At 34.7% G+C, this 14,818-nt stretch overlaps 1 protein-coding gene across 3 annotated transcripts in view; it reads left to right on the top strand.

The window, feature by feature from the left end:
• Positions 1 to 14,818, top strand: part of LOC126769487 (uncharacterized) — a 1,339,673-nt gene that overhangs the window by 745,690 nt on the left and 579,165 nt on the right. The window contains exon 1 of one of the 3 annotated variants that reach the window (XR_007669369.1): positions 11,326 to 11,427. The exons of the other annotated variants lie outside the window; for them this stretch is intronic. The gene's annotated coding sequence lies outside the window, so the exon portion shown is untranslated. Of the gene's footprint in view, positions 1 to 11,325; positions 11,428 to 14,818 lie in introns of those variants that run through there. 3 annotated transcript variants of the gene reach the window in all.

The following is a 14,818-nucleotide window of genomic DNA, read 5'->3' as shown; positions in this document are numbered from 1 at the left end:
AAAAATATTAATTTTATTAATTATTTATTAAACAAGTATTCTTTCAATAATTTTTTTATTTTATTAACATTCTCTGTTGTAAAAAAATCAATTTCGCTAAATCGTTTATTGTAGTCGGTGCAGGCTCTGTATACAAATATATTTTGCGCATACTTGCTTCGGGTGAGTGACGGATTAAAAAGTAAGCACTTACGTGTGGTGATTCGAGAGCATCGGAAACTAATACAACCTAAGAGAAACGGGGAATCAACTAAATTATTAATTAATTTAAATAAGAATATTGTATCTCTGATCGCTCTTCTGTCAGCGAGTGATAACGTATTTAAGCATTCATTATTATGTATAAATTTCTTAAAACGCACAAATCTTATAAATTTATTTTGGACTCTTTCCAATCGGTGTATGTATGTTTTGTAATGCGGATTCCAAACAGTGGAAGCGTATTCGAGGATAGGTCGTACAAAGGAATTATATAGAAGAGTTAGGGTACTAGTTTTCTTGAAATCTTTCGACGTTCTAAACACAAAACCAAGCATTCGACAAGCTTTAGCCACTGTCTTACTTATATGCAAACCGAAGGTCAACTTATTGTCCAGATGTATACCCAGGTCTCTCACCTCGGTCACTCTATTAATCTTAACACCGTCTAGACGATAATCATATATAGTAAGATCGCGTTTCCGTGAAAAAGGAATGACGCTACATTTATTTATATTTAAATATAGAGAATTGTGTTTACAATATAGACACAATCTGTCTATATCCTCTTGCAAAAGTGAGCAATCCAACGGAGTCGCAATCTCTCTACAAATTTTCATATCGTCTGCGTATAACAGAATACATGAGTTTTTAATTATGCCATTGACGTCATTAATATATAAATTGAAAAGCAGGGGGCCAAGGTAAGATCCCTGAGGTACACCTGAAGAGACAGGAAAGAAGGATGAGCAATAACCTTTGATTGTCACAGCCTGGCTACGGTTTCGAAGGTATGAACTTATCCACCGAAGTAAATCGCCGTGTATACCGACTTCTTTCAATTTTTTAAGTAATATGTTATGTGAAATTTTATCAAAAGCCTTGGAGAAGTCGGTATAAAATACATCTACCTGGTTGCCCTTATCCATAGATGAAGAAACACGGTGCACTAACTCACAGAGGTTGGACTCTGTCGATCTACAGTTAACAAATCCATGTTAGTGTTCAAGAATAACTGAACGTAATAAAGGAAAGATAGAATCATAGATAATTTTCTCAAAAGTTTTCGCTATGACGCATAATTTAGAAATAGGTCTATAATTCTTTATGTCGTGCTTATTACCTGATTTGAATATTGGTACTATATATGATCGCTTCCATACAGAAGGCATATTACCAGTAGTCAATGATTTATTGAATAACAAATAGATCGGATATTATAGAGTAGCGCGACATGATTTTAAAAATAAAGGAGGAATGCCATCAGGCCCGTATCCCTTTCTGATATCAAGACCTTTAAGATAGCATTCGACCATCTCTTGTGTAATAGTTATAGAGCAAATACTTAAATGCGTCTTGGATGATACATTATCTAAATCATGATCAGAAATGCCAGAAACTGTCGTTTCATAGACCGAATTAAAGTATTGGCTGAAAAGTTGACAAACATCATTGCCACCAGTAGCAACTGAATCATTATAAAACATAGTTTCAGGGAAGCAATTAGAAGCATGTTTCGATTTAACAAAAGTCCAGAAAAATTTACTATTCTTTTTAATTTGAATTTCGGAATAATTAATGTAACTGTCGTAGTAATAAATCTGAACCCTTTTTTGTCTTTCCCGCAATAAACAAAAAGTATCATAGTCAATATTTCTGTTGTACATTTTCCATTTTTTGTGATATTTAAGTTTTTCAGCAATAATCTTTACTAATGATTTTGAGTACCAGAATGGATAATGACGGTTGCATACAACAGTTTTTGTTGGCACCATTTCACGTATAACATTGTTAACCGTTTCATAAAATAAATCTACTGCTTTTGTAATATCTGATTCACTAAGGAGATCAAACCAATCAATGTCACCCAGAGCTCTATTAACTGCTGTATAATCGGCTATATGAAACATGCGTATGGTGCGAGAAGCCTTAGAAATTGCACGCGGTACGGTTATCTTAGGTAAAATGAGTAATGTAGGATGATGTGAGTCTTCGGGTACAAGTGGGTCGCTGTGTCTTACTATTGAACATTCACAATTACTTATAACTAAGTCGAGAAATCTATTATTAATATTAGGTACTGTATTGTATTGCTTTAAGTTATTAAAATTCAGAAAATGGTATATAGAGTCAATAAGAATGTCATTGTCAGAAATATTCTGAAGATCCATACTATTCTGGCAGTAACTCCATTTAGCATTTGAAATGTTAAAATCTCCCAATATTAAAAAAATGTCGTCAGGATTATAAATGAGTTCTGACGATACTAATTCAAAAAACTCGCATAATGTTTCATAGTGGTATTTACCATGAGGGAGATAACAACAGTATATATGCACTAATCTAGATGTTGGTAGCAAGTTAATTGATAAGCTAACTTTGATCACTTCAGACGCAGAATTTGTCAAATTTATTTTAGATGAGGAGTGAATATTGAGATGAGATCTTATAGCTATCAGAACTCCGCCACCTAAGCTATCTACTCGTAAAGTGTAATCACGATCGCTTCTGTATACAGAATACCGTGTGTCGAAGAATTCCGAATCAAATAGAGACTCATTCAGCCAAGTTTCGCTAAGACATATAATATCACAGTCAACATGAATAAGGTTCCTATAAAAAATATTAGTTTTAGATCTGAGTCCACGAACGTTTTGATAAATAATACTAAGATCCCTAGCCATTATAAGCGGAAAAGGCAATTGTGCACAATATAATGCACATAATAAATATCATTTAAAATATTTGCTAATTGTTCAGCAAATGTACCAGTAACACCTGATAAGTGATTACCGCTCTCTTGCAAATAATATAATTGAATAATGTAGCTGCGAAGTGCCCAATACGCTCTTAGCAATATAAGCATTAAGTATATTATTCTAGAAGCAAGTACAGCGAAATACACTTGGAATAAACATAACAAATAAGGATAATGATACATAAATAAAATGCAGTATAAGAATATTGAATAGCCATACAGAGCCTGCCTTATAACAAACAAAATAACAACAAGAGAATACAACATAATATAGGAAATACTTTTTTTGCAATATACGATAGTACTTAAACAATTTTTTTTACATCACAAGAATTAACTATATGTAAAACCGGACTGGTATCATTTCGGCGTACCATTATGCAACAATTTTTAACCCATACGTATCTATAGGATTTTTCTTTAAAAGTCTTCTTTACCAATTGTAGCAGTAACTTATTTGTACTTGTAAGATGATCATTGAAATAAATATTCTTGTTATTTGATAAGAAGCCGATGTCATGGCATTTCAATTTAAGTTTTCTCACTCGAGACAGAAAGTCATCTTTTTTCCAGCGACAAAGGAATTTTACAATAATAGGTTTAGCTCTTTTAACATCTTTGTCCTTAGAAGCAACTCTTGTGATGAAATCTATGTCTGTATTAACATTGAGGTTGAAGTCGGCCTTGCCAGCGATGTCCTGTAAAATGGTGAATAGGTTTTCGTTTTTTTTTTTCGGGTATTCCATATATCTCAACGTTGGATCTACGGGACCATTGCTCGCGGCTATTGTTTTCGACTTCGATGGCTTCTACCTTTGACTTAAGAGAATTGACTTCCAGACACTGCTCAGATATACGTTTCATTTCAGTCTCGCTGTTATTTATTCTTTTATTAAATTCTTCAAATTTGTTATTTAAGAATTCTAAGCAGTTTTTAAAGCTGGAAACCTCTTCTCGTAGATTTTTTAAGTCATTTTGCAAAGGAGCAATGGTAGATTTAAGCTCGGTTCTGAGGATATTATTAATTTCACTTGATCCAAAAAGGAAGTATTGTAACCATCGGGTTGGTAAGATATATCCATAGTAGAGGTCGAACCACCTCTGCGCAGTGTGATGTTCTCGTTGTAGTTTAATGTTGTATTTTGTTTGTGACCGCGTACAGGTGTATTATCACTGTTTATTTGTCTGGGTAAGGTACGCAAGCAATCCGGGCATATCCATTTGTTTCTATTTTGCGTTAAGTTTTTATTTGTACCCGTAGGATTAAGACAATTGTAGTGATAATTTTGACCGCAACTGTCGCATGTAACTACCTCGGTGGCGCCCCCTGACGTTGATTTGCAGCAGGCGTACTTCATTTAGATAAATAATTATTCACAAATAAATATGAAAATATTTTTTTGCGCTTGGCTGAGGTTTGAACCTAGAACGCACGAGATGCGTTCAAAGGGCGAGCGTAAAAAGCAGTCACAGTTGCCACAGGGCCATGCGGTGTTTGAGTAAACGGGCGAAATTGTAGACCTCATGTGACGTAGAGACCCACACCAACAGGGTTCAATGACCAAGACCGTATGATTGCAATCAAAGTCAATTCAATGTCACTGATTTGTTACCACTTGCCGTTTTTACTCGTAAATAAGTAAATAATCCTTTCACAAAGCACTTCGGATTGATTATCAAGGTTCAAGTTAACACTAAATAATATAATTAACGAAAGAACATTAAGAATTAATTACGAAAATACTGGATTAAAAATTTTTAAACGGGGAACAAAGAACACAGCACCAGCTCTAACAGACAGCGCGCGCGCAACTCGGTCGGGTCGAATGTTTGAGTCGGGAAGAATGTTCTGTACTAGCCGTCCCCGCCTTGCCGGCCCGCAAGATGCCTCTTCGCGCCTCGTCTGAAGGAACCCTGGTTGTAAGAGGAGGGGAACACGTGAGCTGGTAAGGAATTCCATGTTTTGGTAGTGCGACACAGAAAGGAGTTGCCAAATTTCTTTGTGTGCGATGGAATTGATGTCACAGTTAGGCGGTGACATCGAGAACCAGCTCGCGTGGACTTAAGAAGGAAGGGGGAAGCAGGAATTAGAGAGAATAATTCCTCAGAGCACTCGCCGTGATACAGTCGATAGAAAGCGCTCAGTGCTGCTGTCTAGCGACGCAATTGTAAAGGTTCAAGGGTGTTTGTGACCTTTACGTCGCCAATAATGCGTACTGCACGTCGCTGCAACCGGTCCAAGGCCTCCAGTAGGTACTTAGCGGAGCCATCCCAAAGGTGCGAGCAATATTTATAACGAAGCAGTTTTTATAATAGCCTCGATGTAATCCCTTGGACTAAGGTCGCAGCGAACGTCCATCCCCAGCATGGCGATTTTGCTTTTTATCATCAGCGGTGTGCCACAGAGGAAGGGAAGAGGGGAAAATGGTGACTTTTTCGCTGTGAGAGCGCAAACCTGTGTTTTCTTGGCATTAAACTCAACAAGATTATCAGAACCCCATTTGGCGATGAGCTCTAATGTCCTATCGAGTTCAATGACAAGATTCTCCCGCCTCTACTCAGTTTCCGTCCGCCCAGCCACTGCGCGTCCGTGGTATCCACCATGCACTGTACTATCATCTGCATAGCAATGTATGTTCCCAAGAGAGAGCATATCATTTATATGTAAAAGAGAGAGTGTGGGAGATAGCACAGATCCCTGGGGGACCCCAGCATTCACTACATAGAATTGTGAAGCGCAACCATCTACTAAAACACGAAGGCTACGCTTGTGTAGGAAGCTGGCAATCCTGGTGCATAGCTGAGCAGGCAGACCATATGCCGGTAGCTTGGAGAGAAGACTTCTGTGACAGACCCTGTCGAAAGCCTTGGAGATATCGAGGCTGACAGCCAACGATTCTCCATGCTTGTCGATAGCTTCACCCCAGAGGTGTGTTACGTACGCTAGAGGAACACCTGTGGACCGTTTTGGTCGAAACCCGTACTGACGATCATTAATTAGACAGCGATCTTCTAGGTAATGGATCAATTGGTTGTTAAGAATCCGTTCCATCACCTTACAAATTACTGAGGTGATAGCTATTGGTCAATAATTTGCCGGGTCAGACCGATCCCCTTTTTTGGGAACCGCTTGCACATTAGCTCTTCTCCAAGCCTCCGGCACACATCCCGAAGAGAGAGAAAGTTGAAACGGGCGCAGAAGAGTAGAAGTTGCAACACAGAAGACAGCTCCGCCGCGCACTTCTTCAGCACTATGGTTGGTATTCCATCAGGACCGCAAGCTTTCCTTATATCAAGTGATTGCAGCTCCGCACGCACATCACGTTGCCTGATTTTGATGTCAGGCATCGTGTGGCCATATGAAGGTATTGTTGGTGGCAGCGCACTACAATCATCGATCACGGAGTTGTCGGCAAAGAGTTTAGCCAGGAGATCGGCTTTCTCCTGCGGACTGTGAGCTAGCGATCCGTCCGGATTTCTGAGCGGTGGAAATTGTTTTGCAATGCGAGGAATCCTAGGATGCGAAATAAGGTCATGACCAATCTGTACAATGCGCTGTTCATCCGCTCTCGTGTATGCCTTCCTACAGGACTTGGAATTTTTATTGTAGTTTGCTTTCAGTGAGTCAATGTTAGATGCCCCGCTAACGCAGCCGTTGATCCACGCGCGATATGCCGCCTGCTTAGATGATACAGCGTCGGCACATTCACGAGTTACCCGTACCCCTACTGATGAGATCTTAGCTAGGAATGTAGTATTCCATTCCTAACATGATCTCATCAGCAACAGCAGCGGCACTAGCTGTCGGGTCATTCCCACTGAAGCAACGTTCCTTCCATGGGACTGACGCATAGTAATCGCGCATACCGTCCCAATCTGCCGACTTATAGTGCCAAACGCGACGTTTGCATACCGCTGATGGCGGCAGCTTGGCCTGTGGCACTTTGGTAGATATAAGGCCGTGATCCGAAGAACCAAGTGGAGCTTGAACCACAACCACAACGAGTTAATATTTGTTTATTTACAGGCAGGATAGGTACAAATTTAATTGTTTTTTATTAACATTACCATGTAACCAACTTAATAAATGAAAACCTTCCTGGGACATTAACAACAAATAATATTCCACAGTTCGGTAATTCTTATAATAATAAATGAACACTTCTTGTAAAAAAAACGTACAGCGCGGAAATGCAGCCTGTATTATGGGCAGCTTTGCGTCGGGTGGGAATTGGGTGGTACTATTTTAAATTTGACTTAAACAATAAAAAAAAATTTACATTGTTATATTTCTGTGTTAACGTGTAAAACATGTTAACTTAGATATAATATTTATGTTTCAATGTAATATTAAATAAATTTAGTTGATGTAATGAAATAAACAAAGTCAGTAGAAAAAAAAAATTACTTGACCTATTAATAAATTTAAATCGCATGTCAAAAAGTAATTAATAAAGAAAAATTATTTACTTAATAAAAGACTATATCGATTATAAAGAAAACATTAGTATCCGTTGATTTTCATACCGGATAACTAATAAATTTAATTGTATTTAATTCATATTCCATCGATTTCCTTACAATAAAGTTAAAAGTAAATTTGCACAGCAACATTATAACAGTATCCTACCTAGATTTTATAAAAAATACTCAATTTCAAGAATAAAGGACATTAACAACTACCAATTAAAAGGAAAAACTAAAACATGGTTAAAACAACTTAATTATGAAGACGTTGAGAAACTATTAACTACCTCACAAATGAACATTCACATCACACGCTCAATTATAGCACACATACACACATTTATGCAGTCACGCGCACACGGTTTGGATTAACTTACAATAATTAGTAATAAGACCCTTTGTAATACTTTTTAATAATTGAATGGGATGGAACTGACTTCTGACGTACGGGTAACGCCAGTTCAGGCTATTTTTTATAATATGTATGTATTGGATAACAGTAAAGTATTATTATTAATATACCTAAATAAAAAAAACTAACTTGGTGGAAAAGAGTACTTAACTATTGAGTTTGTTGTCAGTTCTTCTCGTTAGAATCTATATTCAAAAATATTATTTCGGATAAAGATGCTGTATGTATAAGAAGGCATAATGCATGTCATTTTTTGTAGAGTATGGTCAGTGCCCACACTTAAAGGATTAATATTCGCAACACAGGCAGGTGTTACCGTTGACTGATGTTGCCTCATAATTTAAATATCTAATGTAAATATCACACCGCGTCTTATATAATATAATTTTGTGACAGCTGTCGCTATGTTATCTAATACTGGAAGGCTTTTAACGTGTAGTTACTGAAATTCCGTAGGAGCTAAAGAATAAAACATTGCAATCAAATAACCAATTAGAATATCCGATTGGCCAAGATATATATCTACGAATTAATTACATACATTCAGGTACACGAGTATGCTCACAAAAAGGTTTGAACTAATAAAGAGTTCTTAATAATTAGCATTAAGATTTTATTGTACGATAGCGTTGTTTAATTAATGCGACAAAAGCTTCATGTTTCAAGTAAGGAGGAAAGTTTAAATATTAGTATATGTAGGTAGCTTAATAACTAACGTTTTAAAAATACCTATTAATCATAAAAGATTGAAGATGGCCCAGTCGTTACAACACCTGCACCTCAGCCGAGCATTGGGACGTTTTACAGGCGTTTTACTTCGTTATCACTTATTTAATTAGAAAAGTGTATTTCTATTGAACATTTTTGAATAATAAAAGACGAGAATGAATTCTACCTTGTAAGAGAAGTAAACGAATTAGCATTTGGTCGAATGAGCAAGACCACCGTCACTGTATTGTAAAGGATTTTTTTAATCTGTCGCTATTGTGCAAGTATTAAAAACAGATAACGTGGCTAATACTTTTGTCAACCAAGATACACTAAGCAATTGTGCCAGTTACCATTGTATTTTTATCTACTGTATTTTGTCAGTTTTTTGTATTAATACTTTAAGACTAGTTATTTAAATTGTAGGGACTTACTTGAAGTTGCATAAATACCCACAGGATCACAATAATTTCTAAAACTATATTTTTAAATGAATAATTCATTGGTAATGATACGCAAATATAATAAATGAAGAATAGAAAAAGATAAAAAATAAGATCATTATGGTTATAATATTCAGATTTAAATTTTTATCCAGAATTTAGCGTATACAAGTTATAACTTACTTTCTTTATCAATATGAAGAAAAGCTAAAAAATAAATAATTTTAGGAACCAAAATTTGAAGATGTTGATGTCCTCCTAATAGATTTCAGGCACGGCAGCCAATCTCAACAGATTAGCCAACGGCGCAGGACATATTATAGTGCACAAGTGCGTGCGCAAACACAGGTGCATTCTCTATTCCCTCACTCTCATAATCCGACACGACCGGAAAGAGTTCAGGCGCAGGACCAACAGTTTTACGTGCTCTTTGAGGCACGGGAGTGTACACACTTCCAACTTCCAGACTCCGGGAAGCTACTGAGAATCTTTGACTGAAAAACTCACTAACTTTTTATCGGCTCTACCTGGAATTTGAACCCAGGATCTCGGGTTCTGCGGCCTTATATCTAGCCACTAGACCAACGAGGCAGTCTATATTACTATCACTACACACTCGTACTTACCATCATTATACATTTTCATAAGTATTTAATCTGAACCACGGGTCATTATTCATTCCGGTATCTCAACAGAGATTAATAACTGATAAACAAACGGTGTCTAACGCTCCTGTCTAAAGTATTGAAAAAACATAACGAGCGTACAAATGTGTATTCTTTGCATTTAATAAAACCGTACAAATACCTATTTAATTTTTTTATGTTTCAAAATAAATAATAAGAGTATTTGAAATTGTTGTCCCTCTAATACATATTGGTCACATCGAATCTTTATCATCTTTGTCTGTATCCACAATTAATTTTATTTATAAAATTAAAAATAACTTATTTATTGAGTTAATATGAATATTTCCGAGTTGTCAAAACGAAAACAAGCATTATTTGTTCGTTCGTTCGTTCATTATTGATAACAATTAAATTCAAATGTTAGTAATTTAGTTAATATAGGCAAGAATAAGGCACACATTAGTTTTTATTTCAACAAAATCGGTTGTATCTATCAAAAGTTATAATAACTTAAAGATTACGTACATATATACGTAAAAACAATTTAACGTAGATAAAATAGCGAGTCGCAGCTATTTAGAACATAAATCAGTAATGCAAGTGACGACCCTTCTTATTCCATTCTTAGAAATATTACATAAAAACAGGAATTAAAATTATATTTCATAATAATACTATAAATAAAAAATGTATGTTGTTTGATAGGTATGTCAGGAGAATAATAAGTATTATTATTCTATTTTATGGTTTCGTTGGTGTCATATGTATATGTCCGATAGTATGTGTATATACGATATATGATTCAAAATATCGCTCCGACGCTTTCCAAGTGTCAAATATTCTGACAAAACTATAACTGATTCTAAGAAAACTTTGTATGATAGATTTGTAGAACTCCATACAGAAAAATGACAATAAAATTACTATAAATTTAGATCAATTAATGAATGAATAAATAAAATCTCTCCTACGGAGATTATGTTAAAGCCGCCATATAAACGGTAAAGTCGTATTCGAGCTCATAAAACTTGAAGAGATTTTAACTGAAGTTTTAATTCAATCTTACTATATCAAGCACTCATCTTCTTATGAAGTCCTGTCGTTCCAGGTAACGTTTCCTCTTAAACAGTTTTAAACTCTTAAAAGCTTTAAAGTGTTATACTGATTTAATTATATGGCAACTTTAGTTTTTGTTTAAGTTTCTATATAATTTTTTTTTTAATATATTTATGAAAATATATACATATTAATTTTAATAAATATTTTATCTTAACAAATATCGTCAGTACCCTCAATAATAAAAATAATATTTTGACTTGCGAAGCAAACATTCGCTGTACGGCATATTTCCGTTCCTGCCTGAAAGTATAAGCCTATAAACACATTAGCATTTATATTAGGTAGGGATTATGGCATGAATTATCAAAAAAAAAATATTAGAACAAATAACAAAAAGTGACATCTATCGTTGAATAGCGGTAAGCTAACTTGCTTAAAGGTAAAAGTGACATCAATCGAGAATTTTACGACAGTGTCACTTTTATATTGTTTTGTATGTATTATTATATTATTTAAAAGGCACTATTAAAATATTTATGTACCTAAAATTATTTTAATAAAAATATTATTAATGATTTCTTTTTTTAATTTTTTAAAACATATTATATCACCGTCGGTCTGTTCTGTCATCCTTATGTCAAAACTCAAATGCCAAAATAAATATAGAATTTGAGGTTATGTTATGAAAAAAAATCACGTACTTATTGGAATTTTATAAATAAAAGTACTAAATAATATTAAAATAGTGCAAAGGTAATTGAAAATAATTGTTTCCGTGTTCATACTAATAATTTAGTAGTGCACAAGTGTGTATGCAAACACAGGTGCACTCTCTATTCTCTAACTCTCATAATCCAATGGGACGGCAATCCAACACAACCGGAAAGAGTTCTGTCGCAGGACCAATGGCTTGACGTGCTTTCCGAGGCACTGGAGTGTACACTTCCAACTTCCAAACTCCAGGCTGCTACTGAGAATTTTCTGACAGAAAAACTCAATAACTTTTTATTGTCCCGACCTGGGAATTGAACCCAAGACCTCCGGGTCTGCGGCCTTACATTAAGCCAACAGACCAACGAGGCAGTCATGACCTATATGGAAATTATATAGATAATAAATTATATTACTTTAAATTGCAACTAACATTTAAAAAGTATTTATAAAAAAATTAATTTGTTTTTCTCATTTAGATGTAAGGTATAAAAAAGCAAATAGTTATATAGGCTTCGTCCTTCCTTGGGGCTCAAACTTGCTGCCTACTAAATTGCATCAAAATCGGTTCGGCTAAGTTAGCCATGAAACAGAGAGATAAGCATTTATAATATTAGTAAATATAAATTCAATTAAATAAAACCAATAAATAGAATATGATAATAATTATTATTGGCTCTAATGTTGAAAAGGACTTAACCTTTTTTAAGTGATTAATGCCAGTTAGTGATAAATTGTGTTAGTGGACTATTGATACTTTTCACTGGTGGTAAGGCTTTGTGCAAGCTCGTCTGGGTAGGTACCACCCACTCATCAGATATTCTACCGCAAAACAACAGTACTTGGTATTGTTGTGTTCCAGTTTGAAGGGTGAGTGAGTCAGTGTAATTACAGGCACAAGGGACATAACATCTTAGTTCCCAAAGTTGGTGGTACATTGGTGATGCAATTGTTAAAATTTCTTACAATGCCAATGTCTATGGGCGTTGATGATTACTTACCATCAGGTGGCCCATATGCTCGTCCGCCTATCTATACTATAAAAAAAAGACTTTCCCTTAAGACACGAAGTTACCGAAAGTTCACATAAAATTACTTATTAATGTTTTAGACCAGATCGTAATACGGCTGTGATCTAGATTAATGGGGACTTTAGTAGAAAAAAATTAATAATACTAAGAAGCAACTGAAAGCAATTCTTCAACAATATTCATCTCAATGTAACTTATACAACAGTTTTTTATAGAATAATTTTTAGATTAAGAAAAATCTTTAGAGTAATAATCACCTATCGTCCCTGACAGAGAGACACGTCTCCGCGGCGTATGCTGTCAGAAATTGTATAATCATTTTATTTAAAGACAAAAAATACAGATTAAAAAATTTATGTATGTAATATTTTTTTTTATAAATACATATTGTTACGCATTTCAAATCCCCAATGTAAGCCCCTTATAAATAACATCGTACGTAAACAAATCCGATAGTAAATAGGAAACCGTATATAACTGTCAATTTAGCGGATATGTAATTTCGATACGCGAAATCGACATCTGCATTAATTTTGGCAGCTGCCTAGATTTTGTGGGGAAAATGCTTTTCTATGCCATAAAGAATAGGGGTTGTTTTGGTATGGTTATCAATCGTAGTTTGGGGATTGCGATCGCGTCTGTCTTTTGCGTGGAACCCTTCCGCGTGGACCCGGATTATGTCCACTGGGACATGTACGGATAGCAAAGCAATGTCTAAAAATAAGCCATTATTATTGTTTGTCATATAGTTCCATCTAGTTCCTGAATCACTGATTAAACTTATTTTATAATAATATATGTATAATAAAAATAATTTGTCGTTCAATAGGCGACGAATGAGCGTAAAGTATTTAGTCAGATTGCTCATCAAAAAACATATATACATAATAATAATAAATCACTGAACTGATTTTGATGAAATTTTGTATGAAGCAACCTTGAAACTTATGGGCTTTTTATACCTAACACTGCCCCTTACCCCTATCGCGACTGGCAGACAGGGCCCCTTGTTATTTCGTATTTATAATATTAGTATAAATAAATTAGCAATTGAAATGATCTTGTGGAAATTTGTTTTTTTTTTTAATTTGATCAAGTACAAGGATTAAATAGTAGCTGGCTATATTTTTTTTTTCAATATTAGTAAAGTCTAAGCATCGAAGCGAAGCGTCCAAGCAGAGAAATAATGTATTATGCTAACGCTACACGATTCGAAGCGTAAATAAGGGTTGTGAGGGTGGCATGAGTCAGCGCTGACCGCTGATGAAGATCTCATTCACACCTCGGCTTTGTGCATATTGTCGCACGTTACTTGCACATTCGGGATTACTACACCGAACTCCGAACACTGCTTTACCGGACAATGACTCGGCTATTTCATGCAAATTTTTGTATAACTGCTCCTTTGAAATGTTGTCTTGTATTAAAATAGTACAAAAACTTGTGATTGAAAGTCAAACACAGTAAACTATAATATCTGTAATATATAATAAAGCAAAACCATTTCAAAACAAAATAAAGTGTGCTATACTTATTGGTAACTTCAGGTTACAAATATAAAAAATTGGTTGAGGAAAAACAAGACTATTAAATATTTGAAACGGACCAGCAAGCCTAATACCAGATATAACGACTCAACCGGCTTTGGTTAAATTAAAGTAATAATACTAAACTAATAATAAGAGAATTTAAATTAGCATTGAAATTAAAAAAAACTTATATAAAAATGGACAAAAATATAAGTATAAATACCAATTGATATGCATTATGTTGTCCTGAAGTATCATGCAAGTATTTTACATAAGCATTTTATTGTATTTTCGGTATAAATATTTTACTATCCGATTGTTTTTTCGGCAAAAATAATTTCAGTTTACGTATATATGTTATACGTTGTTATGGCTGTATTTTCTACGAGCTAATAATCGCTTACGAGCTGATATCAAAATTTTACACCGGCATTTATAATGTTTTACAAATTCTTGTGCAAAGATGGTTTTATGTCTTTTTTTATATACGTATTTGTAGTAAAAACAGTTTTCATGCTTTACAAATTAATTGATTATTTGTAAATTTACATATTTTAATAATGTGATAAATCCTTAAACATTACTAATTATATTTTTGATATATTTATCGCATGATACTAAAAGTAATGATTGTTGACCGGACGCTACGTGGGATCTTCCCATATTAAATTTTCTCATAGAAAATACGAGTAGCAATGAATCAATTGTGTCTGTTTTGATCGCTCCGCCGCAGATCCTTTAGCGTTAAAGACGCGGAAATTTTGCTCATGCTTAAAATTCGAATCTTTGAGAAGAAGTAAAACTTTCTAGCACTTTTCTTTTATAGGTATAGAATTCTTTGATCTAAGATTTCACTTGCTCGATGTGTGTTTA

This window comes from Nymphalis io, chromosome 7 (assembly GCF_905147045.1).
Source record: "Nymphalis io chromosome 7, ilAglIoxx1.1, whole genome shotgun sequence".
Classification (NCBI taxonomy): domain Eukaryota; kingdom Metazoa; phylum Arthropoda; class Insecta; order Lepidoptera; family Nymphalidae; genus Nymphalis; species Nymphalis io.
Note: the sequence above shows the minus strand (reverse complement) of the source record. Positions and strands in the feature narration are given on the sequence as shown.